The sequence below is a fragment of the Schistocerca nitens genome, chromosome 3 (genome assembly GCF_023898315.1).
Source record: "Schistocerca nitens isolate TAMUIC-IGC-003100 chromosome 3, iqSchNite1.1, whole genome shotgun sequence".
Classification (NCBI taxonomy): domain Eukaryota; kingdom Metazoa; phylum Arthropoda; class Insecta; order Orthoptera; family Acrididae; genus Schistocerca; species Schistocerca nitens.
This window is the reverse complement of record NC_064616.1, coordinates 932,776,746-932,803,783: the sequence shown is the minus strand read 5'-3', so window position 1 is coordinate 932,803,783 and position 27,038 is coordinate 932,776,746. Positions and strand designations below refer to the sequence as shown.

At 47.0% G+C, this 27,038-nt stretch overlaps 1 protein-coding gene and 1 pseudogene across 1 annotated transcript in view; one reads left to right on the top strand and one right to left on the bottom strand.

Moving 5' to 3' along the window:
- Positions 1-27,038, bottom strand: part of LOC126249495 (uncharacterized) — a 346,047-nt gene that overhangs the window by 53,191 nt on the left and 265,818 nt on the right. The window lies entirely within an intron of this gene.
- Positions 2,789-2,906, top strand: LOC126250084 (5S ribosomal RNA; annotated as a pseudogene).

Sequence of the window (27,038 nt, the reverse complement as noted above, 5' to 3'; positions counted from 1 at the left end):
ATGCCCGAGGCAGGATTCGAACCTGCGACCGTAGCGGTCACGCGGTTCCAGACTGTAGCGCCTAGAACCGCTCGGTCACACCGGCCGGCGGCCATACAACCCGGAAGAATTCTTGCCAGCTGAAACATCCGGTCGTGAAAGACTTCAGTGTATGAAAATCCAATGGAGTTTTGTAGAGATGTGTTGGGCAGTGTCCCCAGTGTGACTGTCGATCGCTTCACGTCGCTCTTTTCAGTTCTGAGCGCAAAGTACGAGGGCAGTTCAATAAGTAAGGCAACACATTTTTTTTTCTCGGCCAATTTTGGTTGAAAAAACCGGAAATTTCTTGTGGAATATTTTCAAACATTCCCGCTTCGTCTCGTATAGTTTCATTGACTTCCGACAGGTGGCAGCCCTGTACAGAGCTGTAAAAATGGCGTCTGTAACGGATGTGCGTTGCAAACAACGGGCAGTGATCGAGTTTCTATTGGCGGAAAACCAGGGCATCTCAGATATTCATAGGCGCTTCCAGAATGTCTACGGTGATCTGGCAGTGGACAAAAGCACGGTGAGTCGTTGGGCAAAGCGTGTGTCATCATCGCCGCAAGGTCAAGCAAGACTGTCTGATCTCCCGCGTGCGGGCCGGCCGTGCACAGCTGTGACTCCTGCAATGGCGGAGCGTGCGAACACACTCGTTCGAGATGATCGACGGATCACCATCAAACAACTCAGTGCTCAACTTGACATCTCTGTTGGTAGTGCTGTCACAATTGTTCACCAGGTGGGATATTCAAAGGTTTGTTCCCGCTGGGTCCCTCGTTGTCTAACCGAACACCATAAAGAGCAAAGGAGAACCATCTGTGCGGAATTGCTTGCTCGTCATGTGGCTGAGGGTGACAATTTCTTGTCAAAGATTGTTACAGGCGATGAAACATGGGTTCATCACTTCGAACCTGAAACAAAACGGCAATCACTGAAGTGGCGCCACACCCACTCCCCTACCAAGAAAAAGTTTAAAGCCATATCCTCAGCCGGTAAAGTCATGGTTACAGTCTTCTGGGACGCTGAAGGGGTTATTCTGTTCGATGTCCTTCCCCATGGTCAAACGATCAACTCTGAAGTGTATTGTGCTACTCTTCAGAAATTGAAGAAACGACTTCAGCGTGTTCGTAGGCACAAAAATCAGAACGAACTTCTCCTTCTTCATGACAACGCAAGGCCTCACACAAGTCTCCGCACCCGAGAGGAGCTCACAAAACTTCAGTGGACTGTTCTTCCTCATGCACCCTACAGCCCCGATCTCGCACCGTCGGATTTCCATATGTTTGGCCCAATGAAGGACGCTATCCGTGGGACGCACTACGCGGATGATGAAGAAGTTATTGATGCAGTACGACGTTGGCTCCGACATCGACCAGTGGAATGGTACCGTGCAGGCATACAGGCCCTCATTTCAAGGTGGCGTAAGGCCGTAGCATTGAATGGAGATTACGTTGAAAAATAGTGTTGTGTAGCTAAAAGATTGGGGAATAACCTGGTGTATTTCAATGCTGAATAAAACAACCCCTGTTTCAGAAAAAAAATGTGTTGCATTACTTATTGAACTGCCCTCGTAATCACATATAAATGCCTAAAACAACAGTGTCTCCCGCCAAGTATGTGGATCTGGTGAGAGATTTCGCCTGAAGCTATGCAGCACACATAACATAAATGTCATGCCTTTCTTTCTTCAAGGCAGTTTTCAGCGCATTGTGCAGGGCCAATGAAGACGCTCCTGCAGCGTATTCGACGGGAAGTGTTTGATCACCCACAATACAGCCCTTAATTGGCTCCCTCCGATGTTCATCTCTGCGTACATGAAACGCTAGCTACGAAGACATTTTGGCGCAAACAACTAAAGACAGACCAGCGTAGAGAACTGGCGGAAAGCACAGGCGGCTGCTTTCTGTGACGAGGGTACAGGCAGGTTTGTACGACGCAACGACAAATGTCTAAGTCGGAGGGGCGACTATTTAGAGAGGTAGCTGGAAGGCGTGACTAACTGCTGCGAATAAAATTTTTTTTTATTTACATTGTGGTTTCCATTTCGCGACCGGCCGGACCTTACTTTCCGAACAGCCCTCGTATATCACGCCGACTTCAGTGCAATTATTGTATCTGAGTAAATGTGTCATTTCTATTCGTCTCACTGCGTATTTCTTTCAGTTATCTTCAGTACCACACTGTAGCAGTTATTTCTAGTACGGTCCACGTATTATCGAGCGGTGTTACTTGGCAGTGACACATCATGGGAAATTTACTTACGGCCTTAAGTTTTGCACAACCACAATACGCAAGGGTAAAACTTTTCTACGATTCTGTAGTTCACTGACTAAATACAGGATGTATCTAAATATAGGCACAAACGCATGCAGTTGAAAGTACGCGATACTAGAAGCGAAAGAGTCCAGTAAACATGAGCTCTACCGAGCGAGATGGCGCAGTGGTTAGCACACTGGACTCGCATTCGGGAGGACGACGGTTCGAACCAACGTCAGGCCGTCCTGATTTAGGTTTTCCGTGATTTCCCTAAATCGCTTCAGGCAGTGCCGGCATGGTTACTTTGAAAGGGAAAGGCCGACACCCTTCCCTAATCCAATGGGACCGCTGTTTGGTCCCTCCCCCGCCTCAAGCAGCCGATCAAACATGGGCTCTAAAACGAGTACCTTAATAGCTGTGAGCACTACTTCATCCTCGGTACTGTGAAACAAATTTGTTCTACTGCAAGATCTTTGCTTTCCATATTTTGGGAGGGGGTAGTATAGGAAAAGCCAACGGCCTTGCCGCAGTGATAACACCGGTTCCCGTCAGATCACTGTAGCTAAGCGCTGTCGGGCTGGTCTAGCACTTGTATGGGAGACCATCCGGGCTGCCTAGCGCTGTTGGCAAACGGGGTGCACTCAGCCTTTGTGAGGCAAACTTAGGAGCTACTTGATTGAGAAGTAGGGGCCCCGGTCTCGGAAACTGGCATACGGCCGGGAGAGCGGTGTGCTGACCACATGACCCTCCGCATCCGCATCCAGTGACGCCTATGGTCTGAGGAGGACTCGGTGGCCGGTCAGTACTATTGGGCCTTCATGGCCTGTCCGGACGGAGTTTAGTTTAGTTTTAGTATAGGAAAAAATTATCTAGTAAATGTGGGCTGTGAAAGTCGTACTTTGAGAGCTGTGAGCACATGTTCATTAGAAGAGATTTTTTCACAGTAGCGAAAACGAATAAGTGCTCATAGCACTTAAGGTAGGCACTTAAGAGCCCTTTTTTACAGTTTTTGTTTCTTTTTCTTTGTGGTCCGTACTACCACCTCTGAAAACATGGAAAGCAAAGCGCTTGCAGTAGAATGGATTTGTTTTACAATATCAAATATGAAGAGGCGCTAATATCTTTAAAGGTGTGCATTTTATAGCCCATTTGCAACAGCCTTTTTTTCTTTTTTTCCCTGGTATCGTTTACATACAACTGTACACGTTTACGCCATTGTACACCCTGTATATTTGCAGTTAGGCGCGTCTACATAAAGACTGTTCTTCAAAAGCAGAATGACCTGCACTCACCAGATCATTGAGTTCCTCAGTACACGATCAAAGTGATTCAGTTGGCAGCTGTTGTTAGAATACAGAATAATCGCTTCTACGACTACAGTGACGAACGTAAGAGAACCACCATTGAGTACTGAGTGCTCTGCTGTGAGTATCAGTCGTGCAGTCAGCAGTGGGATGAGCCGTATCATGTACAACCCCGAGGTCTCCTCACTGCCATGTGGATGACGCTCTTCTTCTGCAGCGGTGTGCCTTCCAGTAACCCTGTGAACAAATACTCTCTTAGACAAATGAATACTTCCATCAGAATTGGCTGCTTCAAATAAAGTGAAATTTGGGACATTGAAGAAATATCGAAACTTTCGCAATATTATAGTTTCAGGCGCCCGCAACTGAAGTCTCACATTTCGTATTTGGGAGAAGTGAAATTCAGTATCCACTCGTCCAATAAGACAGAAATTTTATTTTGTTTTACTAAACCACTTTACGAGATAATTAGAGAGATTCCTACAATAATATCTGATTCCTTGACCCGTCTTATCTTGCTGGGATAACGCTCCGTTACTAATGAACTCAGTGTTTATCTAGAGAAATTGCAACGCAACAAAATTGTAGCGATGTGCCGGAAACTCCGCAGAGGATCAACACAAGGTGCAGGAATTGACAGTTGTTCCTCAACATAAACAAATATAATGTGCTGCAAACGAACAAATGGGGGGACCCGATATTGTAGGGACGCCTCCATTCCGAAAACTGATATGATGCATCTGACCACTGTAATTTATCCTTTGCAAGTCTTTTCATCTCTGTAGACTGTCTCCAATTTAGCTTGGTTAATACAATCGAGTATTGGCCTCCCTCCACTATTTATACCTCCCACAATAACCGCTGTTACCAAACAACGCATAGATAGATGCCTCAGTATGTGTCCTATCAACTGAGTCTTCGATTTAATTGTTGTTGCTATAAATTTCCTTTCTGGACAATTCGGTTCTATTCCACTACCTTAGTTATACGATCTATAGATTTAATCTTCAGCATTTCAGAAGTTTCAATTCTCTTCTTGTCTGAACTGTTTACCGTCCACGTTTGATTCCGTGAAATGTTACACTTGAAAAAAAAAATTATATTCGATAACAATAAATTTCTCTTTATCAGAAACTTTTTTTTTTTTTACTATTACCGGTCTGCATTTTTTATCCACTATGCTGCGGTAATAGTCAGTTATTACTGTACCCAAGTAACTAAACTTCTCTACTACTTGTCGTTTCTCAATTCCTAATCTATTTCCCTTAACATCGCCAGATTTAATTCAAATACATGTGTTCCTACCGAGCGAGGTGGTGCAGTGGTTAGCACACTGGACTCGCATTAGGGAGGACTACAGTTCAATCCCGCGTCAGGCCATCCTGATTTAGGTTTCCCGTGGTTTACCTAAAATCGCTTCAGGCAACTTCAGGAATGGTTCCTTTGACAGGGCACGGCCGACTTCCTTCCCTAATTTGACGAGACCAATGACCTCGCTGTTTGGTCTCTTCCCCAAATCAACCAACCAACTTACTTGTGTCCCTGTTCTTCACAGTCGTATTACCATCCACATCCTTACCTACAGTCACCAGCAGCCATCACAGCATTCACCCCACAGACTATAGAACAATGGAAGTCACCACCACTATAACAGGTAAGCCCATCTTCACTATTGCGTCATTTAAGTGTTTGTACACACGTGGAAATTGTCCAGTTAGCAGAGAGCTGCCCCCAATAGAGGACATTTAAATAAATAATTAATATAAAAAAATAAAAATAAGAAAAAGTAGGCTTTCGGACGAAGGGTAGCCTTGTTTGAGAAACGTTTAAATCTTTAAATCTTCCGTTCACCTGTTTAGTGGATGTGGACTAATGAGATTTTTGTAAATAACTGTCTTTGAAGTCGCTGAGCTCCATGTATCATTGAAACTGGCGAATAACGTGGGATAGGACGGTATGTGAATGCTTCGGTGCCACATCTGAGATTCCGAATAAATCAGGATCGAACTACATCTACGTATATACTACGAAAGCCACTCTGCAGTCCATCGTACTTATGTAATCAGTTCTCTCACCTATTCTACTCGTGCAGTGAGTAAGGGAAATATGACTGTCTATATACCTCTGCACGTACCCTAATTTCGCTTATATTATTACCATGGTTCCTAATTGAGACATGCGATGGAGGCAGCATAATTTTCACACAGCTTTCTTTGAGTACAGGTTCTCGAAATTTACCCAAGAGAAATTCTCGAGAACTACGTCGTCTTTCTTCTAAGGATTCGCAATGAGTTTACTGAGCAATGCTATCACACTTTTGAACGGGCTACATCGACGCGTTACGATCCTAGCAAAGCTTCCCTTAATTCGTTCGGTGTGTGCTCTCATGTCTATTTGCTAAGTATTCCAAAGCACTACAACAATACTTTAAAATTGGTCCTGCTAGCGTTTGTATGCAGTTTCCATTAATGATGCCTTACATTTTCCCCAAACCGTTCAACCAACTAAAAATGGTGCAAATGGCTCTGAGCACTATGGGACTTAACATCTTAGGTCATCAGTCCCCTAGAACTTAGAACTACTTAAACCTAACTAACCTAAGGACATCACACAACACCCAGCAATCACGAGGCAGAGAAAATCCCTGACCCCGGCGGGAATCGAACCCGGGAACCCGGGCGTGGGAAGCGAGAACGCTACCGCACGACCACGAGATGCGGGCTTCAACCAACTAACAATCACACTCATCTCTACAGCAGTAGCTCAGTGAAGCGTGCTGTACATAGAACTATGAAGCCGATGGGTGAAATCTAGACATGTAGCAGTGGGCAGTGACGAGAGAGACGGAGAATACTTGATGACGTCGCGTTGCTAGTGCCTCTGCTCCACTCCACACCCTTTAGTTGTCACGCCCTTGGCATCTCGTAACGCTGGGATGTGCTGACAGGGATACATTGTTTCTGTTTCTGACTCTCTCGCAACAACATTACGGCCATCGTTTGTTGGCTTAATAATTGTTATTTGTTTGCTGTTAACCATAATGAATACTATAGTCCCTAAATGATTAACATCGCACATATACGTAAACGAAAATCAGCGCAAAATATAAGGGCCTATCAGAAAGTTTCCATTCGAAACGCGCACAGTTCAGAATCGATATGTCAATCAAGTAAAATTCCGGTGAGCATTAAGGCAATTAACAATACTGACGCCCCAGGTTGAAGACATTCGTTTGACCCCACGTCCTGATGCGTGAACAAGTTCCTAACAGTCTGCGGCACATCTTCGTTCGAGACTGGTCGTCTACCATCAAAGGCCTTTTTTAAGGAACGTCTTTCTGACGTGATAATCACATGGGGGGGGGGGGGGTAATCAGAACAGTGGGACGGGTGCTCGATTGTCTTCCACTTGAGTTGGCGTAACTTCTGCGTTACAACATTTGCGATATGGGGACGTGCGTTATCACGAAGCAGCAGCACCCAGAACTTGGCACGCCATTCTACAACGCTTGTTTTAGACATTTATGCCCTCAAACGCTCTTTATATCTAACACGCTGAGCTATCTACGTTATGATGAATAAGCCACGTCGATACTTGGATCATACTTGCATCCTGTCTCGAACTTACTGCATCTAGTGATGCTGCGGCAAAATTAAGAGGCAAGTCGTCAGCGTGTTGCAACATTTTAGTCTTCAACAAAACCTGACTCCCATTTCTCGATTGCACATAATGTACAGAACACAGATGAGTAAGAAGCCTTCGCCTACATACAATTTTTTCGGAAGGTACGCTCTGCCAAAAGTTCTTTCATGTCGAAATTAGAGAAATTCTTCTATTTGACCGACATTCAAGTTGAGATACGATATTAATCGATCATTCCTATGAAACTCCGAGATGTTTCTGACAGTCTCACTGTTAGTGACAATCGGTTTCAAATCCGGCAAGTATTGCTGTTACCAGTGAATGCAGGTCCCTGCGCGTAAGTTACCGAGCAAAAAATACGATGGAAACAGCTAGCAATGAGCATATGGGGTCCCGTACGTTGCAAAAAGGCATAGCTCACAGCCGAACACAAAACTGTACAAAACAACACAAAAACTGGCCAGTAGGTTGCTAGGGCCTCGTAGTGAGGCCGACGAGTGGGATTCTGCCTCTGTCCAAATGCTGCGAGGCATCGACTGCACCGACTGCCCAATGGTTCGTGTCCGATGTTCAGTCTGCATATGATCCTCTGATCTTTTGGGGGCGTTTTTCGCAACACGAGTTGGGCTAACTCATTCAGATAATCGTGAACATGAACCAGAAGGTTTATCTCAGCTTTCTCGGTAACCAAGTGTTTCCCTTTGTTTTACCTCATCGTAATGAGTATGCTGTGGACATTCAGCGTCTTCCAGATGGCAACAGCCGTTTTCACACGACATCACGCATACATTACTGGTTTGACGAATTCCCAAGCACCCTTTCGTACATCGACTCTCCCCTAAACTAACAGATCTTAATGCCATAGGAAATACACTGCGGTGACAAAACTCGTGGGCTGTGTCGTAATATCGTGCCTGACCTTTTCCTGACCGCCGTAGTGCAGCAACTCGACGTGGCATTGATTCAACAAGTCGTTGTCAGTCCCCTGCAGATATACTGGTCCACGCTGCTTATATTACCGTCCATGATTGCGAGAATGTTGTCGGTGGAGGATTTTGTGCAAGAACTGACTTCACGATTATGTCCCTTAAATGTTCGATGGGATTCATGTCGGGCCATCTGGGTGGCCAAATCATTAGCTCAAACTGTACAGAATGTTCTTCAAATCAGTCACGAACAACTGTGGCCCAGTGACAAAAAGGGTCAAATGGCTCTAAGCACTATGGGACTTAACATCTGAGGTCATCAGTCCCCTAGACTTAGACCTATTTAAATCTAACTAACCTAAGGACATCACACACATCCATGCCCGAGGCAGGAATCGAACCTGGGACCGTAACAGCAGAGCGGTTCCGGACTGAAGCACCTAGAACCGCTAGGTCACAGCGGCCGGCTGGCCCGGTGACTTGGCGCATTGTCATCCACAAAAAATCCATCGTTTTTGGTAACATGAAATCCTTGAATGCCTGTAAATAGTCTACAAGTAGCCGAACATAACTCATCAAGTCAATGATCAGTTCACTTGGACCAGAGGATCAAGTCGATTCCATGTAAACACATCCCACATACAGGGTGTTTCAAAAATGACCGGTATATTTGAAACGGCAATAAAAACTAAACGAGCAGCGATAGAAATACACCGTTTGTTGCAATATGCTTGGGACAACAGTACATTTTCAGGCGGACAAACTTTCGAAATTACAGTAGTTACAATTTTCAACAACAGATGGCGCTGCAAGTGATGTGAAAGATATAGAAGACAACGCAGTCTGTGGGTGCGCCATTCTGTACGTCGTCTTTCTGCTGTAAGCGTGTGCTGTTCACAACGTGCAAGTGTGCTGTAGACAACATGGTTTATTCCTTAGAACAGAGGATTTTTCTGGTGTTGGAATTCCACCGCCTAGAACACAGTGTTGTTACAACAAGACGAAGTTTTCAACGGAGGTTTAATGTAACCAAAGGACCGAAAAGCGATACAATAAAGGATCTGTTTGAAAAATTTCAACGGACTGGGAACGTGACGGATGAACGTGCTGGAAAGGTAGGGCGACCGCGTACGGCAACCACAGAGGGCAACGCGCAGCTAGCTAGTGCAGCAGGTGATCCAACAGCGGCCTCGGGTTTCCGTTCGCCGTGTTGCAGCTGCGGTCCAAACGACGCCAACGTCCACGTATCGTCTCATGCGCCAGAGTTTACACCTCTATCCATACAAAATTCAAACGCGGCAACCCCTCAGCGCCGCTACCATTGCTGCACGAGAGACATTCGCTAACGATATAGTGCACAGGATTGATGACGGCGATATGCATGTGGGCAGCATTTGGTTTACTGACGAAGCTTATTTTTACCTGGACGGCTTCGTCAATAAACAGAACTGGCGCATATGGGGAACCGAAAAGCCCCATCGTCCCTGCATCCTCAAAAAGTACTGGTCTGGGCCGCCATTTCTTCCAAAGGAATCATTGGCCCATTTTTCAGATCCGAAACGATTACTGCATCACGCTATCTGGACATTCTTCGTGAATTTGTGGCGGTACAAACTGCCTTAGACGACACGGCGAACACCTCGTGGTTTATGCAAGATGGTGCCCGGCCACATCGCACGGCCGACGTCTTTAATTTCCTGAATGAATATTTCGATGATCGTGTGATTGCTTTGGGCTATCCGAAACATACAGGAGGCGGCGTGGATTGGCCTCCCTATTCGCCAGACATGAACCCCTGTGACTTCTTTCTGTGGGGACACTTGGAAGACCAGGTATACCGCCAGAATCAAGAAACAATTGAACAGCTGAAGCAGTATATCTCATCTGCATGTGAAGCCATTCCGCCAGACACGTTGTCAAAGGTTTCGGGTAATTTCATTCAGAGGCTACGCCATATTATTGCTACGCATGGTGGATATGTGGAAAATATCGTACTATAGAGTTTCCCAGACCGCAGCGCCATCTGTTGTTGAAAATTGTAACTACTGTAATTTCGAAAGTTTGTCCGCCTGAAAATGTACTGTTGTTCCAAGCATATTGCAACAAACGGTGTATTTCTATCGCTGCTCGTTTAGTTGTTATTGCCGTTTCAAATATACCGGTCATTTTTGAAACACCCTGTAATTATGGAGCCACCATCGGCTAGCACAGTGCCGGGTTGACAACTTGGGTCCACGGATTCGTAGGGTCTGTGCCACACTCGAACTGAAATCGGAACACATCTGACCAGGCCACGGTTTTCCAGTTGTCCAGCATCCAACCATTAAGGTCTCGAACCGAGGACAGGCGCTGCAGGCGATGTCGTGCTGTTAGCAGAGGCACTCGCGTTCGTCGTCCTGCCATAGCCCATTAACGTCAGATTTCGGCGTACTGTCCTAACGGATACGTTCGTCGTACGTCCCATTTGATTATTTCTGTGGTTATTTCATGCAGTGTTGCTTGTCTCTTAACACTGACAACTGTACGCCAACGCCGCTGCTGTCGGCCGTTAGGTAAAGGTCGTCGGCCACTGCGTTGTCCCTGGTGAGAGGTAATGCCTGAAATTTGCTATTCTCGGAATAGTCTTGACACTACGAATCTCGGAACATTGAATTCCAACGATTTCTGAAATGGAGTGTACCACGTTTTTAGCTCTACCATTCAGTGTTCAACGTCTCTTAATTTCCGTCGTGAAGCCGTAATCACATGGAAACCTTTTCACATGCATCACTTGACTACAAATGACAGATCCGCCAATGCACTGCCCTTTTATACTTTGTTTACGCGATACTACCGCCACCTGTATATATGCTTATCGCTATCTCACCACTTTTGTCACCTCAATGTGTGTGGTACAATTTGAGCCACACCATCTACACTCCTGGAAATTGAAATAAGAACACCGTGAATTCATTGTCCCAGGAAGGGGAAACTTTATTGACACATTCCTGGGGTCAGATACATCACATGATCACACTGACAGAACCACAGGCACATAGACACAGGCAACAGAGCATGCACAATGTCGGCACTAGTACAGTGTATATCCACCTTTCGCAGCAATGCAGGCTGCTATTCTCCCATGGAGACGATCGTAGAGATGCTGGATGTAGTCCTGTGGAACGGCTTGCCATGCCATTTCCACCTGGCGCCTCAGTTGGACCAGCGTTCGTGCTGGACGTGCAGACCGCGTGTGACGACGCTTCATCCAGTCCCAAACATGCTCAATGGGGGACAGATCCGGAGATCTTGCTGGCCAGGGTAGTTGACATACACCTTCTAGAGCACGTTGGGTGGCACGGGATACATGCGGACGTGCATTGTCCTGTTGGAACAGCAAGTTCCCTTGCCGGTCTAGGAATGGTAGAACGATGGGTTCGATGACGGTTTGGATGTACCGTGCACTATTCAGTGTCCCCTCGACGATCACCAGTGGTGTACGGCCAGTGTAGGAGATCGCTCCCCACACCATGATGCCGGGTGTTGGCCCTGTGTACCTCGGTCGTATGCAGTCCTGATTGTGGCGCTCACCTGCACGGCGCCAAACACGCATACGACCATCATTGGCACCAAGGCAGAAGCGACTCTCATCGCTGAAGACGACACGTCTCCATTCGTCCCTCCATTCACGCCTGTCGCGACACCACTGGAGGCGGGCTGCACGATGTTGGGGTGTGAGCGGAAGACGGCCTAACGGTGTGCGGGACCGTAGCCCAGCTTCATGGAGACGGTTGCGAATGGTCCTCGCCGATACCCCAGGAGCAACAGTGTCCCTAATTTGCTGGGAAGTGGCGGTGCGGTCCCCTACGGCACTGCGTAGGATCCTGCGGTCTTGGCGTGCATCCGTGCGTCGCTGCGGTCCGGTCCCAGGTCGACGGGCACGTGCACCTTCCGCCGACCACTGGCGACAACATCGATGTACTGTGGAGACCTCACGCCCCACGTGTTGAGCAATTCGGCGGTACGTCCACCCGGCCTCCCGCATGCCCACTATATGCCCTCGCTCAAAGTCCGTCAACTGCACATACGGTTCACGTCCACGCTGTCGCGGCATGCTACCAGTGTTAAAGACTGCGATGGAGCTCCGTATGCCACGGCAAACTGGCTGACACTGACGGCGGCGGTGCACAAATGCTGCGCAGCTAGCGCCATTCGACGGCCAACACCGCGGTTCCTGGTGTGTCCGCTGTGCCGTGCGTGTGATCATTGCTTGTACAGCCCTCTCGCAGTGTCCGGAGCAAGTATGGTGGGTCTGACACACCGATGTCAATGTGTTCTTTTTTCCATTTCCAGGAGTGTACATCTGCACAGATACTCCGCAAGCCACCATATGGTTCGTGGCAGATGGTACCCTGTACCACTACTTTTCATTCCCTCTCCTGTTCGACTCATAAATAGAGCGAGGGAAAAACAACTATCTACATGCTTCCGTATGAGCCCTAATTTCTCGTATCTTATCTTTGAGGTCCTTGCGCGCAATGTATATTGGCTGCAGTATAATCGTTTTGCAATCAGCTTCAAGTGCCGGTTCTCTAAATTTTCTCAATAGTGTTTCTCTAAAAGATAGTCGTCTTTCCTCCAGGGATTCCCATTTCATTTCCCGAAGCATCTCCGTAACACTTAAGCGTTGTTCGAACCTAACGATAACAAATCTAGAATCCTGCTTCTGAATTGCTTCGATGTCTTCCTTCAGTCCGACTTGGTACGGATCCAAGTCACTCGAGCAGTACTCAAGAATAAGTCGCATTAGCGTCCTATATGCGGTCTCCTTTACAAGCAGTCCGCAGCTCGTCGATCTCACGGTAGCGTTCTCGCTTCCCGAGCATGGAGTCCCGGGTTCGATTCCCGGCGGGGTCAGAGATTTTCACCTGCTTCGAGATGACTTGGTGTTGTTGTGTCGTCTTCATCATCATCATTCATCCCCATTACGGTCGGAGGAAGGCAATGGCAAATCACGTCCACTAGGACCTTGCCTAGTACGTACGGCGGAGCGGGTCTCCCGATCGTTCCCCTACGCTCTGTCAAGGAGTATTGGACTTCATCATCCTTTACAGGAGAACCACTCTTTCCTAAAATTCTCCCAATAAACCGATGTCGACAACTCGCCTTCCCTACCACAGTTCCCACACTCTCGTTCCATCTCATATCGCTTTGCCGCGTTACGCCCAGATGTTGAAACGACTTGACTGTGTTAAGAAGTACACTAGTAATGCTGTACCCGAACTTCACAGGTTTGATCTTCCTACTAACTTACATTTTCCCACATTTCGGGTCTAGCTGTCATTCACCACACCAACTGTAAATTTTGTCTAAGTCGTCTTGTGTCTTCCAACAGTCACTCAACTTCGACACATTACCGTGCACCACGGCATCATCTGCAAACAACCGAAGATCGCTGCCCACCCTGTTTGCCAAATAACTTATGTACTCAGAGAACAACAGCGGTCCTATCACACTTCGTTGGGGCACTCCTGACGATACTATTACCTCTGATGAACACTCACCGTCGGGGACAACATGTTGTGTTCTATTATTTAAGAAGTATTCGAGCCAATCACATATCTGTGAACTTATTCCATACGCTCGTACCTTCGTTAACAATCTATAGTAGCGTACCGTGTCAAATGCTTTCCGTAAATCTAGAAATATGGAATCTGTTTGTTGCCCTTCATCCATTGTTTGCAGTGTATCACTTGAGAAAAGGGCAAGCTGAGATTCACACGAGCGATGCTTTCTAAAACCATGCTGATTTATGGACATAAACTTCTCAGTCTCAAGAAAGTTTATTATATTCGAACTGAGAATATGTTCAAGGATTCTCCAGCATACATAAGCTAGGGATACTAATCTGCACTATCCGTTATTTATCTACCCTTTTCATATACTGGAGTCACCTGCGCTTTTTCCATTGGCTTGGGACGTTGTGCTGGACGAGCAATCAGTATCCTCGCAATTTGGTAGCTGTGTGCAGCTGAATGAGGCACACCACAATAAAGTTGTAGACTCTCTGTGTTACACAGTATTAGGGCGATGTCAGGTAGAGGTGACTAATTGTCTGTCTGATACGTTCATTACGTTGGAGAAAAGTTTGGCTGAGTTAAAACCACTGCTCTGTATATGTGAGGGTCGTTCGCAGCCTTCAGAGTAGGGAGTTTTTGCTTGAGTTCAGTAAAGGAAATGGAAAATTGAAGACGAGAATTTACAAACAGTGTAAGATTGGAACCCACATGAGGAATGAAATTACAGTCGCAGTAGGGGATTTCCTTATAGTTCATGAGATACACTTGACAAGAAAGACTATAGTAGTAGAGTTTCAGATTGTTGACCAAAGTGATGTAACTCCCGCTTCGTCAGGCTCAAGGCTACCTTGGTGTATTAGGTTGAATGAGGAGATAACATTTACATATTAGAACCTTTGTTGAGTTCCACGCAAATTATCACCTTTCTATAGCCTAAATCTGTGTCAGGAGATAGGCATCTCGACAAGGAAAGTTTTATTTATGTCAGTTTCTACTGAAACTGCTTCCATACACGGCTAGTTCATCCACGGATGCATCAAAGGAGACTCGTACGTGCGAGAGTTTCCAAATGAAGCAGCTCCTTCTATGAATTGCCTCATTGTAAGCTTTTCTTTAACAATGTCTTGTATAATATAATTCAACGATGTTTAATTTTTGTAATTTTTGACGTCGGGTCTGGTGGTCTAGTGATAAAGCGCATGCCTGAAAACCGAATGATCGCGAGATCGAATTCCAGTCGGGCTACGGATTTTTCCGTCTGCCTTTTAACCTAGCATTCACCTGTCAATGATGTGGAGATTCGCCAGAAATGACACATCGTTCGAATTCCATGTTGAAATGTAGAGCTCCTCTACCCGGCTTGATAAATGGGATAGGTTAGGGACACTCAAGTCTCCGAAGTAGCGTCCAATTGAAAGACTTGCACCAGATCAATCGTCTCCCGACCCTGTCGGTGGTACACCATTGCTTCGCCTTTCCTTGCTGTCCGCGTGTTACTTTTAAGTTGCCTCTAAGCATGGCGACGGAGGTAGCAGACGTCCTGTAACACCGCTGCCTCGGGTTGGCGCAGATCTCTCTGGTACAGCTGCTTCTCTCCCTCGAAATTTTGGGCAATACGTGTTCCATTCAAAGCAATGCTGCCAATTGTTGAACAGTTACGAAGGTAGACGATTAGCTTAAATAACCATTCTCAGAGATGTCGCTCCCCTTTCAAGGATGATTCACTTCCCTGAGAGAAATTTTTAGGATGAGAAATCGCCGTATCACTCAGGCTCTTCCCTGGGAAGGACAAAGTACGAGGTTTGAATGAAAAGTAATGCCTCCGCCGTCGTTAATTTGTTTTGGATGGGAATATTTTAATAAATCAAACTCAGAAATAATCCTTAGAATATGATCTTTAATTACCAATATTCACTGTTCTGCATAATCACCAGCCAATGGGATACATTTCTACCAACGATGACTAGTTTTCTGAAACCCTCACGGGAAAAGTCGATACTGTTTCCGCAACCTCAGTCTCACAGTTCTCTCAACGTCTTCATCAGAAGCATAATGATGTCCCCGCAGATCGTCTTTCATTATCGGGAACAGATGCAAGTCAGACGATGCTAAATTTGGAGTGTATGGAGGACGCCGTACGGTGGTGAGATTCAGCCTCTGGAGTTCTGCTGTGGTGGCATGTGAATGTGTGATTTGGCATTGTCATGCTGCAGAAAAACATTTCCCTTTTCCTTTCGGACACTTGTTAGCCGTCGTTTCAGAGTTCGCAGCGTTGTGATGTAATGCTCTGAATTTATTGTTGTTCCACGATCAAGGAAATCAACATGGATAACACCATCTGCGTCCCAGAACACTGTGGCCACGATTTTTCCAGCTGAGGGCTGCGTCTTGAATTGCTTTTTCTGGGGCGAGTCTTTGTGACGATATTCCATAGACTGACGTTTCGTCTCCGGGTCGTAATCGTGTACCCACGTTTCGTCTCTGTCACAAGTGAATGGAGAAAGGCGTCACCTTCATTCTCGTAACGTGAGAGGAGTTCCTGGCAAATTTCAAGTCTGTGCGCTTTCATTTCAGGAGTCAGCATCCGGGGTACCCATCGTGCACAGACCTTCCGATACCCAAGCAAAGCAATAATGTTACCCACACGTTCTTGTGAAATGCCGATTGCGCTTCCAATTTCTCTCTGAGTGGTACGACGATCGCTCTGTATTAATCTGTCAACATTCTGCTTGTGCGACTCGGTGGTTGCTGTCACAGGACGTCCAACTCTTCGTTTGTCGCCGGCCGTTGTGGCCGAGCGGATCTAGATGCTTCAGTCCGGAACCGCGCTGCAGCTACGGTCCCAGGTTCGAATCCTGCCTCGGGCATGGATGTGTGTGATGTCCTTAGGTTAGTTAGGTTTAAGTAGTTCGAAGTCTAGGGGACTGATGACCTCAGATGTTAAGTCCCATAGTGCTCAGAGCCATTTGAACCATTTTTCTTCGTTTGTCACGCAGGTCAGATGTTCCCGCCTCAACATCTTCAAACTTACTCGCCCAACGACGCACACTACTCACATCTACACAATCACCATAAACTGCTTTCATTCTCTGATGAATCTCCTTTGTGGCGACACCTTCCGCTGTCAAGAATTCAATGACTGCACGTTGCTTAAATCGCACTGACCGATCATCTGCGCATGGTGCCATACTTAACACTGTAACAACACAACCATTTGTAAGGATGAGCCAGACAGCAGGGGATTTTACTTTATTATATGAGCTTTCAAATGGTAACTTCATTTTTCTTGTTACGGCCAAGCCACGGCTGGCAGTGTTGGCTGCCTGTAAATTCTTTCGTCCCACGGTCTAGCAACAGGAAGTCAGCACCAAGGAAGGGCACCTTGACCATGCGTTTCCCTCATGTGCTGCAGAGGTGTAGCTGAGCACGGGACGCTCTGGAACGTTCCATACCGCCCGCACGGTTTTCTCGATCCCGACCAATCAGGGTGGAGGAAGCCGCGTGGTGCGTTGAATATACCCGTCCGCCCGTCGCCGGGCCCGCTATTGTTTTCTTGCTCTCCTGCGAGTCTGACGCGCGCCCTTTAGCAGTGTAGATCTTCCTGCTTCTCCCGGTGCTGCGGCACTGTGGACTTAGTTTTCGCAGATATCAACCTTCGCCATACGTTACCTTCTGGCTCACTCTCACCTCCCTTGACCCGACAATGTATTCCCTATAGTGTAACCTTTGCCAATAAATGGCCTTTCAAAAGAAACTTTGTCCTGCTCTTTCCAAAACGACAACCGCCGTCCCATCCGCCCATCCTGTACACGTTCAATGCTAAGGCTTCCCGCCACTGGAGCTGTAGAGAAGAGGTTACGGAACAAGCTAGTAGCTGTTGCATATCAATTATGCCAACTGTTGAACAGTTACGGAGGTGGAGGCATTACTTTTCAGTCAACCCTCGTATAACGTACATTAAATATATTCGAAGTTGCGAATATGGACAACCATCAGCTGTAGAATGGAATGACGACAGCGAAAATATGTGCCGGACCGATACCCAAACTTCCATATGTCATCAACCATGTGTCAACAATCTCTACTCGTACATCCGTTATGTATATTCCTGTACACAGCTGCGCAGGGTAGCGACGCGGTCTGAGGCGCCATGCCACGGTTCGCGCGGCTCCCCCCGTCGGAGGTTCGAGTCCTCCCTCGGGCATGGAAGTGTATGCTGTTCGCAGCGTAAGTTACTTTCAGTTAGATGAAGTAGTGCGGAAACTTAGGGGCCGATGACCTCAGCGGTTTGGTCCGACAGGAACATACCACAAATTTCCCGTACAGGCGAGCCATTTTACTTGTAAATAACTTGCTCGGTGCCCGCGGATAAATACGATATTGCAGTGACTGTGTTATTCCGAATCACGATGCAATGGACTTTTGGACATGCATGCAGTGTCTGTATTACGCCGAATTACGATGCTTGCATCTCCAAAGGTACATTAATTACATCCTGATTTGGAGTAACACAGGTACTGCAGTATTGCATTTATCCACCGACCCAGTGACTTTCAAGTAAAATGTATCACCTTTACGGGAATATACATAATGGATGTATGAGTACAGATTGGAGACACGTGGTAGACGACACACGGAAATTTGGGTCTGGCTGTGAGTCGATGCCGGTCCGGCACAAATTTTCACTGTCGTCATTCCATTCTACAGCTTCCCCGCAGTGTCTGGTTCTTTGGACATGTATGCATGAATGTCCCAAGTTACAGTGCATCGTAATTTCGAATAACAGAGGCACTGCAATATCGTATCGAAAGTATAAGGTGTCTGTAAAATACAAAGCGAGCAAGGAAGTCCTCATTTTTACTACCCAGTTACGTCACAAGGATCGCCTGTAGGCTTTTCATGAAATATACCGATTCTTCCGCAGCGTTCCTATTAAAGGGGTGACGACGCATTCACAGACACGCCCGCAAGTGTTTATTTGTGACGAAATGTGTGAATACACGGAATAGAGGAATCAGTAACTAATAAAACGAGTAAAAGAAAAGCACCCCAATAGAATCTAAGTAAATCGTCGCACACTGCACTGCTCTGTCAGACGAGAAACTTGGTTCTCCGTGACCCTGTAAAGCAGGTAAGGCGTTTTTCGTGAAGAGCAATTTCCTCACCATAAGCGCTCCCCATACTTCAGGTTACTGACAGATTCTAGTTCAGCAACGTAACGCTGCTTTCCACGCGGCTACAAGTGGCCCCTAAGGGTTGAAATAATGTGAAGAAAACTTCAAACTGCGCACAGATCCTTCCCTATTTGAGTGTAATTGAACGTGAACAGTACCAACTCGACCATTTGCTCACTACGTAATTCTTCCATCAGACGAGTTTAACAACCACGGGAAGCGATGCAGTCAGTCAGGGTTTCAGGAACCCGTTAAGAAGTATCAGCAATTGGTTGATTCAGTGCCACCTCGACTGCTGCTGTATCTGCTACGAACGGTCATTGCTGTAAACGGTAATTGGCGGTAACAGAGAACCTGGACAGGTCAGGTAGGAGTCCAGGCAACGAGTAAACCTGATACTCCACCTGAAGAAGGCGATTAGGTCAGTCTTCGAAATAACGTGCAAAAAATGGAATCAACTGGACTGTAAACGAAATTTCATGGATGTTGTCTAAACGAGAAGGTGAAACCGCTTGAAAGTCACACTCCGGTTGGCCGGTGTACCGAACTGTAGTTCAAACAGAATAACTTTGCGACCGATAGACTGAAGTGATGCCGGCGTGCAGCAACCACACTAGACAAGGCTTTGCAGGTACCAACCCGAGAATGCGGCGCTCGAGATTTGGCGACTGGCCCCTACCACTCAACTCGCTGCCGGCCGCGGTGGTCTCGCGGTTCTAGGCGCGCAGTCCGGTACCGTGGGACTGCTACGGTCGCAGGTTCGAATCCTGCCTCGGGCATGGATGTGTGTGATGTCCTTAGGTTAGTTAGGTTTAAGTAGTTCTAAGTTCTAGGGGACTGATAACCATAGCAGTTGAGTCCCATAGTGCTCAGAGCCATTTGAACTATTTTGAACTCAACTCGTTGAAGTGTCAGTCACCAACAGCGCGCGATCCTAGCTTATCTCCCTATCTCATAGGCTAGCCCGTTGTGAGGTTAACTGTACACTATCTCATCAAAACTATCTGGACACCCATTAACGCGGGCTGTGTTATGACGGCAGGTACAATGTGCTGTGTTGCGCGCCAAATCAATGTCAGTATCTCTAACAGGTCTACGTAACTGCAATGTCGATATCCCTAAAAGTCGCAACAGCAGAAATGTGTTGTAGATAAACGTAAGCCGCGCGAGATTAGCCGAGCGGTCTAAGGCGCTGCAGTCATGGACTGTGCGGCTGGTCCCGGCGGAGGTTCGAGTCCTCCCTCGGGCATGGGTGTGTGTGTTTGTCCTTAGGATAATTTAGGTTAAGTGGTGCGTAAACTTAGGGACTGATGACCTTAGCAGTTAAGTCCCATAAGATTTCACACACATTTGAACAATTTTTGATAGACTTAAAATTTTCTCAAAGTCCTCTCCAGCCAGCATCAAGCCGAGGAAGCCAGGCCAACGTCCCGTGCCACAATGAAATCGAAAAACAACCAGAAAGCTGACGTTGCGGGAAAAGGAACAAATCCGGAAGCTATTGCCTCATCTCGCACGAGAGGGAAGCTTGAATTGTACATTTAGCAACAGTTCAGCTGGATTTGGTAACAGAAAGTAAAAGTTTCACATAAACACCTATCGGCTTTCTGATGTGGCGGAAAAGCAACAAGGTGAAGCCCTGAAAGCCATTCTTGCGAAATAGAGAAGGTCAAAGAAGGCTGATGAGGACGAAAAAGCAGGCCACATTCGTTCATCACCAGCGCGACTTCACGTCACTGCCTCAAACCACCAGTAATAAACACTCGAGCTTCCGAGCCTTTCTGTTAAATCATTACGTTGCAGTACACGAGCTACGAGGCCGAGTTTGATGTGCTGCTACCGTAGACGAGATGACTTCCGCCTCCGAGCCTGCTACCTGTCTAGTCTACCAGACTCTGTAGCTTCTTCCTACGGCTTGCTGAGCCGAACTGACGGTGTTTGACGCATTATAGGCGTATCGCAGTAATCTGAAGGCGTTCTAAACGCCGGTACCTGCAGGCAGTCATCGACGTCCCCAGCCTTCCTAGGTGCGAGGGCTACGCTGTGGTCCATCCCCACACCGTGTAGGCTGCTGAGAGGTACCCGTGCACAGCCCCTGTGCCCTAAGAATTCGCAGGCTCTGTCCTGGTCACTCTCGCCAAATCTACGGGCTGCACCGTCCACCTCCGAGGCCTGCCATTCGCACGACACCGTCATTACGTGAGCCAACGCCGGAGTTACTGACAAAATAGCAGCAACTTGGGAGGCCTCGACACTGCACCGCAACGGGGGTGGGTGCCAACACAGGACCCGGGGTGACCGAGCGGTTCTAGGAACTTCAGTCTGAAACCGCGCGACCGCTACGGTCGCAGGTTCGAATCCTGCCTCGGGCATGGACGTGTGTGATGTCCTTAGGTTAGTTAGGTTTAAGTAGTTCTAAGTTCTAGGGGACTGATGACCTCAGATGTTAAGTCCCATAGTGCTCAGGGCCATTTGAACCATTTTTTGCCAACACAGGGGAGAATATATGATTGCACAGTGATGCGTATGATTGATGACATGATTGACAATTTCTCGCTGCTTCATGTCATGTCCAATCAAACGATCCCTTCTTTAAGTCAAGTTGTGCTGTAAATTTCATTCCTCCGATTCGTTTCGTATCTCCTAATTAGTAATCCGACTTGTCTGTTCAATCTTCAGCATCCTTCTGTAGCACCACTTTTAAAGGTTTATATTCTCTTCTTGGCTGAACTGTTTATCATCCAGGTTTCACTTCCGTATAAGAAGACACTCCAAACAAATATTTCAGAAAAGACTTCCAAACATTTAAGTTTATGAACTATTTGATGTTAGCAAATTTCTGTTTTTCAGAAATGCTTTTCTTGTTATTGCCAACCAGTATCTCATATTCTTTAAACTTCATCCACAGCCACTTAATTTGCTACTCGAATCGCAATTAGCATCTACACTGTTTAGTGTATCAGTTCCTTCTCTGATTCCCTGAAAATGGTTCAAATGGCTCTGAGCACTATGGGACTCAACTGCTGTGGTCATAAGTCCCCTAGAACTTAGAACTACTTAAACCTAACTAACCTAAGGACATCACACACATCCATGCCCGAGGCAGGATTCGAACCTGCGACGGTAGCGGTCGTGCGGTTCCAGACTGTAGCGCCTTTAACCGCTCGGCCACTCCAGCCGGCTAATTCCCTGAACATCGCCTGATTTACTTCGTCTCCGTTGCATGACCCTTGTTTTACTTCTGTTGTTACCCCTTTCTTTCATTCCAGTGGACAGATTTTCCGAGTAATTGGACGTTAGCTGGTTCAAATGGCTCTGAGCACTATGGTACTTAACATCCGAGGTGATCAGTCCCCTAGAACGTAGAACTACTTAACCTAAGTAACCTAAGGATATCACACACATCCATGCCCGAGGCAGGATTCGAACCTGCGACCGTAGCACCAGCGCGGTTCCGGACTGAAGCGCCTAGAACTGCTCGGCCACACGGCCGGCTGCCGTTAGCTGAGTAACGACATAGCTGTAGAATAGGAGAGAATAGTTAGCGGAAATAAACGTCTTAACTACTTAATTTCTGATTGAGTGCTGAAATTACTTAGGACTTCTTCGCATTTAGTTTTAGGGAAATAAAAACTGAAAGATTTCTATTCGAGAATGTCGTGACAATGATGTAGCTCCCCACCCGAGGTCGTTTCTTGTAAAGCGACGAGTTGGCCAGTGTCGATGTACTTGCTTTCGCGTATGTCCGGTAAGGAATCGGGTCATCGAAGGGGAAAGTGAGCGGGCATACCAGCGGACACGTCCGCCGGTGTGACGTCCCGGCGTGTTGTGAGGAGTGCGGACTTGCGTGTTCTTGGGCGCCACCGCCGGCGCGGCCGCGCATTGGCTGCGTCCCTCGCCCGCCGCCACCCCTCCGCCTCCCCTGCCGCGCCCCTCCCCGCCAGCGCGTTCCCCTCCGTCTTTCGCGCGGTTTCCTTTCCTCGGTCGTTACGTTTCTTACCCCAGCGGTGGCGGCGGCGGCGACGGCGGGGTCCGGCGGAGCATGCGCGCCCGCTAATGTAAGAAGACAGCCATGTTGCCGCACTCCCCTCCGCGCGCGCACCGCCTCCCCGCCTCGCCCCTCCCCCGCAGGCGAGAAAAACATCTCAAGACTGGAGACCGAGACACGCCTTCTTTGCCTTGTACACTGCACGCGTCGATAATAAAACTCACCCCACCCCCGAGCCGCAGCCCCCTCCGCTCTTCCCCCTCCCCCCTCCACAGCCGCCGCCACCGCCGCGTTATTACAAACATCTCTGGAGCGGGAGAGCTCGCCGCGCCGCCTCTGCTCTTCGTGCGCAAAAACAGAAAGAAGAAGAGACGCGGAGGAGGAAGGGCTAAAATAAAATAAAAGAGGGAGAGGAAGAGAAGAGGAGAGAGGTCGCCTCCAGCTTCTGCGCCTACAAAAGGCAGCCCAGCTCGCCTTCGCTTCCGCCGTCTTCCCGTCAGTCGGCCGAATGACGGTGCGGAGGCCCAATACTCAAAAACGGCTGCAATAAAGGCGCTGCAAAATCTTATTACCCCTCCTCCTCCTCCCCCGCGCGACCGCTCGATATTTCTTCCGATACGGCGCCGGTGGTCGTAGCTGTGTATCCTGCGCCATTCCAGCACTCCAGCACGCAGCATTCATTTCTCTCCTTGAATGGTACGTCTTTGCGCTCGTACGAGGAGGACGTTGACATCTTCGAGTGCTGCAATTACCGTAATACACCTCGTGTTGCTTCCGTGACTTTGGATAATGGAGACGTTTGCAAATTATTTCCTTTAGAGCACCCTGCCTATTTTACTACTCATTTGCCGTCCAGTTGTGCTTGTTGTTTCTTTTACTTGCAATTGATTTCGAAGTCTTATACGGCTTCATGTTCAGGCAGAGTTATCGAAACACTCTCACAAGTATATCTTGTTGCTGTACCACATCGTTATCTAATCTAGCAAATATAAAAATAGGTGGACGAGATTCTTACATTTACTGTAAGAGGCGATCAAAAAGTTTCCGTTTGAGGGCGTTGCTGCAGCGTGTAAGCAGCGGTGGGTCTACAAGCACCGACATGTAGGCAAGGGGTTCGTGTGATCTTCCTACGGGAACTTTTTGATCGCCCCTTATACTCAAAGGTCACTACGGTACAGCAATAATATATACTTGCAGGTTCATTTCATTTCGGTAACAGTAGATAAAGCGAGATAAAACTTGGAAATGCTCTGCAAATAAGGTACAGTATACGACAAGCAACTGAGTTTGCTTGTAGTAGGAAAACAAACTATGAACTATATATATATATATATAGTAAAGACAGCCCACTGGTTGCAATGCTGGCAGTGGGCTGTCTTCATTATAAAAAATATTTTCACGGTTGCTTCACACAGCTATGTTTAAAGTTGCAACCTATGAACTCCAAAATAAAATCTAGTAAACGTATACACACGTATTACAAGTCCCATATGTAACATTTACCTGCTCTCCTGTTTACACTCGTCACCTCTCTGGATACCCACGGAGCTTTCAGTCCTCTTTCCAGAATTTCGGCAAACTTACTCCCTTTGCACGGTTAACTGTGCGTCTATTTATAAGCTCCCGTTTCTCAAACGTTGCCCTTGTGATATATGCAAGATATGAGACGTTTGCGTATCGCGAAAATTTCCTTCTTGGTTCGTGTGGAACGTCTTTTCTCGGAACTGGAATACTTATTTGCGAGGTGCGTGTCTCTTCATGACAAGTTTCTCGAGCACTTCTAGTTCAGTAGTATATTTTTGTAAGGGTTCAGAACTAAGAAACTTATAACGAATTATCTTTCCTCGCTCTTAATTTCTAGTTTCTAACATTTCTTCTTCTCTATCGTTCTTCTTACGAATGTCAGGACTTCCAATACGCTGTGTTAAGTAAACAAAAGTCCGCCACAGTGGAAACAGTGTGTCATCTTGAAAGCGCTCATTGTTTCGCTAGTAGGAAGTAACTCTCTGTTTAGATTGTCCAACCTAGCCGCAGACAGCTGCCAAGTACTTAGGCGCAGGCGAGTAAAACAGTGGAGTTTCTCGTTACCGAAATAGCGTGCACTGCGAAACTGTCCTTCATTCCACAGTCATAACACAGGCCACCTTCCAAACAGCTAAAGGCGTATTTCTGGGTTCCGAGGAAACGACTGCCACGGTGTGTCTGCGTGTGCGCTCGCGTGTTTATGTTAGTGCGTGTGTGCGTGTGTGTGTGTGTGTGTGTGTGTGTGTGTGTGTGTGTGTCCGTGCACTGAAAACGACACGCTTCTTAGGACTAGCTCTTAGAGTCGTGAGGTAAGAAAGTCACGGTCAAAATTTGTTACCGAGGTGACGCGTCGTCTGTAGGAATAACAGTAGGTACAGAAATCGTCGCGTGATACCAGAAAAGTTGAGATGACACGATATTCCTCCGTAATGACATTCAGGTTCCGATGAGCAAGCCAAGACTATGTGGAGGGCTTGGGTTCGAAGCCCGTTTGCCGAGGTACTAGCGACAAGCTGAAACGCTGAGTCTATTCGTGAGGAGTGATCGGACACACAACTGGTAAGGTCCTGCTGTCGGGAGGTAGGAGTCCCGGGTTTGAGCCTCGGTTCCCTACACAGCTTTATGTTCCCATGTGTCAGACATGACTTTCTCGTCTAAGTGTTATTTCAACTTGTTCTACACCGTCATGTTCAGCACACTTCAGATTTGTTCTGAAATACAAAACGCCAAAACCTCCTGTTTTGTACACACCACAATATACTGTTACGTGTAGTATGCACAAATCACTGCTCAGATTCCACAAACTGTCAACGAAATATTACGCAAGGATAACCGAAGATGTATCACCGTAGTGTGAACCATCGTACTCGCAGCAGGATTTGAATCGTCTTACAACCACCTTGATCTACATTTTCTGACTTCCCTCATTTGCGTAAGGGGAATGTCGGGATGACTGACGATCTCCAGTATGATTGCCCGATCTGATCTCTGACAAATCCGTTGTCGACAAACTCTACGCTTCACCCCCAGTTGATGTGTGCTGGCATTCAGAATGAAAGCTTTTTGCACACAGATAAATGCTGAAGTTACTTCTTGGTCCCTCACACGTCTTACCCATTCAACATTAATGCTCTTCTTGTAACAATGGACACTGCAATAAATTAGTATTTTCACAGTCGATGGTGTACTGATTCATTACTTCCTTGCCGCCTTCTGGCCTATGAACAGACTGACCCAACTACTTACAGGGAAACGTAAAATTTAACGTTGACTTCGAACCACAATGCACTTCGGCATTTCACACATTAAAAATGTTGCCTGAGGAGAATGGAAGCGATAACTGACATAAAAGTGTTAAGACTGGCTGCTAATAGAACCACAGACATTTGTATTTAACCACTGGATCACCGAGCTGTATCTTCTGTCTCACAACATCCTGTCCGCACTGCCATCTATATTTCTACCACAAAACTGGCGACGCCACCTTGCTTCTCCATAACGCTGGATGAACATACAGAATTTGGAAAGTGTAGACGCTCGTCTTGGGTTGGGTGAGATGCTCGTTTCTACATTGTCACGGTCTGACAGGTTCGCGCTAGTTTACACCCTTAACTGGTTTTTAAATGGCTTTCCTCACTTGTCTAGACGGATGTTGTCCCTCGTTCACATTATGTATTGCGTGTTGTGTCCACGGACACGTTTTGCTTCTAATAGTACTGAACGTACTAGAATCGCCCACAGACACGAGCTATGTTCGTACTTCATGCTTGGTTTGTATTACGTGATACACCTCTTTATATTAACTTGTAATTAAGGCAACTAAGGTCTTGCAAAAATGGTTCAAATGGCTCGGAGCACTCTGGGACTTAACATCTGAGGTCATCAGTCCCCTAGAATTTAGAACTACCTAAACCTAACTAACCTAAGGATATCACACACATCCATGCCCGAGGCAGGATTCGAACCTGCGACCGTCAGGTCTTGCAGTTTACCACATCGATGTTCCCCGTGCGAAGACGTTCGTGTTGAAATGGCAATTCGCGATCGAAATGGCCCGAGTGACTTATACAACGTTCAGCAGCAATGCGTCGTTGATATTTCCGGATATGTTCTCATTTTCAGGTGGAAGAGTAGTGACCTGTCAG